The sequence below is a fragment of the Cucurbita moschata genome, unplaced genomic scaffold, assembly GCF_002738365.1.
Source record: "Cucurbita moschata cultivar Rifu unplaced genomic scaffold, Cmos_1.0 Cmo_Scf00128, whole genome shotgun sequence".
NCBI classification, from domain to species: Eukaryota; Viridiplantae; Streptophyta; class Magnoliopsida; order Cucurbitales; family Cucurbitaceae; genus Cucurbita; species Cucurbita moschata.
This window is the reverse complement of record NW_019268644.1, coordinates 21,117-25,507: the sequence shown is the minus strand read 5'-3', so window position 1 is coordinate 25,507 and position 4,391 is coordinate 21,117. Positions and strand designations below refer to the sequence as shown.

The following is a 4,391-nucleotide window of genomic DNA, read 5'->3' as shown; positions in this document are numbered from 1 at the left end:
ACAACATACTCAAAACAGATGCGCTGACTAGACTGCGCTACACCTCGTCTCACCCCCCCCGGAGCATATGGATCCACTCAATTGATGAACACTCAAACCAATCTCGCCCATCCTTTTTGGCACAGGGACGCGAGAACCAATCCTAGTCATCTACAGTGGGGAGACCCCTTAAAGCAACAAGCGAGAATGGCTAGGTTGATAGCAGGGTTAAAGAAAAGGCGAATATGAAAAGATGTATCGCGTAACCATCCCTGTAAGCAGCTTCATTATTTCTTGATCTATGAACCGACTTTATGAAAAAAATCAGTCTTTCGGCTGAAAGTGTGACTATTGGGTATGGATAAGCAGGACCTCTTGGTTCGGGGGAAACCGAAAATGTTGGCTAAGAAAGCTAAGCAGGCAAGTACAGGACGGACAAAATGCACATATAAATTGATTGACATGATCCCTCTCCCTCTCTCTTTGGCTAGTTGGCTAGTTGCATGATAAGCAGGAAAGCATACTAGGTAGGGAAAGAAAGGCTGCTCGATCTCCTGTAAGGCCAACCCTCAACAACGAGCTCACCAGGCAATGCTATAAGTCTGATAGAAGTCCATGGTTTCGTCTACTACGGACCAGGAAGCTCTTGAAGGAGCTAACATGAAATGAGAAATACATTCGATTATGACAACTAATAGATAGCGAACTTTTTGGTAGAAACTGAATGATGCCTTTGCTCGGGCAAGAAAAGGAAAAGGTAGTCGTACTTCTACCTTTTCCGTCGAACGATAGGAAAGTTTGAGCTGAAAGATTGAATCACGCCTGGTAAGAAAGGCGGGCTTAGCAGGTTTCTCCAAACGTATAAACAAAAAGAGGAAGCAACCGGTCCTAAAGAGGATACCGATACGCATACATTCTCGCATGGAAGAACCTAGCTGAATCGGATCAAGGGTCCTTACCTAGTCTGACTAACCTTCTTTGGCTGGCCCCCGCCCCTTGTAACAAGGTCAACGTGTACGTGCTTTTTCCTTTCGTTTAGCGAGATAGCTTACCAGCTCTTTCGGTTCATAGCAGCAGTATGAAAAGCGAAATCCTCATCCTTAGTCGAGTCCACATTGCCATATGAATCGACATCGGCCAAATCAAGACCTCCTATTTTTTCTTTAGCGAAAGCGGATCTAATAGTTTCGATAAAACCAACAACTTTTAAAGAAGGAGTCGCTCTGCCTTGATCACTGTGGACATATGCAGCTCCCGCTTTACCTTTGCCTACCATGAAAAGGAAAGTTCCCTCACGATAGGCCCTCCCAGCTCCCGAACGTCTTTCTATCAATCGAGAGAGGTATAGAATAGTACAACAAACCAACAAGACAAGAATGAACTCATAAGATGGGTGGTCAAGGAAGCGATTTCATTTGTGTTATCCGCCAAGGAAATGATCAAGGAATTCTCTATACATGGCTGAGAGATGACCGTATTGTTGCACATCCTCAATAAAGTACCGTAGGCAAGCGAAGCTTTTGAAAATGAAACCATGTAGAACTCAGATCCACTTTCTCTTCGATTCGTACACTTCGGTTCTGATCTTCCTTTCATCTCTGGGTGACTGAGAGAGAATTTAGTCCTGGCGTGCATCCAATTCGATCAACAATAAGGTACAAAGAGGATTGATTAAATGGGCTTGAAGTTCCATTATCGTTAAGTCGAAGATCTCTACTAGGTTTAGTGCACTTTGGTAGTTGCGAATTTTGCCGTAATCGAATGTCTTTCTCATTCGACATTCGCTCTTACCAAGCACTCGTACTCGCCAGGCTTGAGGAGATAGTACGTGAGCTAATTGGGTTTCGAGATTGTGTATATGCAAAAAGAGCTTGCTTTCGACTTTCTCCTCGGCGTTTTGTGCCCGGTTCTAGTTCAGGAAAGGGTCTGATCTCTTTCATTGGAGCACATTGATGCCGAAGGAGTCTTCGGAACCGGTGGAGAGGCTATGATGACTTCAGGCTATTTAAATAGCATGACCGATACCACCAAAAAAGGGTATCTAAGTCACACTAGTGGAATAGCTTTTTCATAATAATTATCTCGATATATGATACCAAAAACATGCCTGATGACTGATAAGGTAAGGGGTTTCAAAAGACAAAAGAATGACAATTCTACGTGTGATAGAAAAAGAGATCTTTTTTTTTTTCAATGTGCACGGTTCGCCTGCCTTCCGGACCACGAATAGGCTATGGGGCTTTGCACTTCGGCCCCAGAGAATACAACATCAAGGTGACAGGATTCGAACCTATGGCTCTCTGAAACTTCTTCATCGGTTATTTGGGCGCATCACATCAAGGTGACAGGATTCGAACCTATGGCTCTCTGAAACTTCTTCATCGGTTATTTGGGCGCATCTTTCTTAGGTGACAGGATTCGAACCTATGGCTCTCTGAAACTTCTTCATCGGTTATTTGGGCGCATCTTTCTTAAAAGGATTGTGACGACAGATGACCTATGTGACGACAGCGGACAACGTGCCTGCTTTCCTGACCACGGATAGACTACGGGGCTTTGCACTTCGGCCCTTGAGAATACCACATTAAGGTGACTTTCCTGACCACGGATAGACTACGGGGCTTTGCACTTCGGCCCTTGAGAATACCACATTAAGGTGACAGGATTCGAACCTATGGCTCTCTGAAACTTCTTCATCGGTTATTTGGACGCATCTTCCTTCAAAAGGATTGTGACAACAGATGACCTATTTGACTGAAAAGTTCTTAGAAAGAATACAATAGAACAATTTGTGTAATGCTCTTTTTAAAGTCAGGCTCGAGACGATCTTTATTCTTCCAAGAATATGTTTCATTCTCTATTCTCATCTTGACTGAAAAGTTACTAGAAAGAATACAATAGAACAATTTGTGTAATACTCTTTTTAAAGTCCGGCTCGAGACGATCTTTATTCTTCCAAGAATATGTTTCATTCTCTATTCTCATCTTGACTGAAAAGTTCCTAGAAAGAATACAATAGAACAATTTGTGTAATGCTCTTTTTAAAGTCCGGCTCGAGACGATCTTTATTCTTCCAAGAATATGTTTCATTCTCTATTCTCAACTTGACTGAAAAGTTCCTAGAAAGAATACAATAGATTAGCCGGACGATCTTTATTCTTCGAAGAATATGTTTCATTGTTTCATTCTCTATTCTCATCTTCTAGGTTCAATGTTTAAAAACCCCATTTTAAATCATATTATCTTGCATAATTCATTTTGATATAATATGGTTGGGGGCATTTTAAGAATCGAACTCTCACACCCAAAACCGATAATTATACCACTTAGACCAAATGTCTCAATATATGAATTATACCACTTAGACCAAATGCCTCAATATATGAAATTTATATAAGTTGAAGTTGTGCATTGCCATGCATTCCTTTGCATTTTTTTGTTTTTTTTTTCCTTTCAAAATTCTGATTTTTTTCTTTTGGAGGGGCATTTCGAGAATCGAACTCGAGACCTCTTGCACCCAAAATAAGAATCATACCACTAGACCAAATGCCCTTATTATGGATTATATATTAAGTTGTTTATGGAATATATCATCATTATTTCATTTATTTTCTTTGTTAATGAAATATATGAGCAATTATTACATAGGGTTTGTGATAATTACTATAGAGAGAAGAAAAAAGAATAGAAGTTAATTACTGTAGAGAGAAGAAAAAAGAATAGAAGTTAATTACTATAGAGAGAAGAAAAAAGAATAGAAGTTAATTACTATAGAGAGAAGAAAAACGAATAGAAGTTAATTACTGTAGAGAGAAGAAAAAAAGAACCGAAGTTAATTACTGCAGAGAGAAGAAGAATATAAGTTAATTGCTGTAGAGAATAGAAGTTAATTACTGTAGAGAGAAGAAAAAAAGAACCGAAGTTAATTACTGCAGAGAGAAGAAGAATATAAGTTAATTGCTGTAGAGAATAGAAGTTAATTACTGTAGAGAGAAGAAAAAAGAATAGAAGTTAATTATTGTAGGTAGAAAAAGAATATAAGTTAATTACTGTAGAGAATAGAAGTTAATTACGGTAAAGAGAAGAAAAAAGAATAGAAGTTAATTACTGTAGAGAGAAGAAAAAAGAATAGAAGTTAATTACTAGAGTATAAGTTTTAGAAGTTAATTACTGTATAGAGAAGAAAAAAGAATAGAAGTTAATTACTAGAGTGTAAGTTTTAGAAGTTAATTAGTGTAGGAGAAGAAAAAATAATAGAAGTTAATTACTAGAGTGACTTCTAGAGTGTAAGTTTTAGAACTTAATTACGGTAGAGAGAAGAGAAAATAGTAGAAGTTAATTACTAGAGTATAAGTTTTAGAAGTTAATTACTGTAGAGAGAAAAAAAAAAGAATAGAAGTTAATTACTAGAG

The 4,391-nt window shown here is 38.4% G+C and overlaps 1 non-coding gene across 1 annotated transcript; it reads right to left on the bottom strand.

The window, feature by feature from the left end:
* Positions 1–3,459: 3,459 nt before the first annotated feature.
* On the bottom strand, positions 3,460–3,531 carry TRNAP-UGG. Its single transcript has one exon. It is a non-coding gene; the product is annotated as a tRNA-Pro (tRNA).
* Positions 3,532–4,391: the final 860 nt, after the last annotated feature.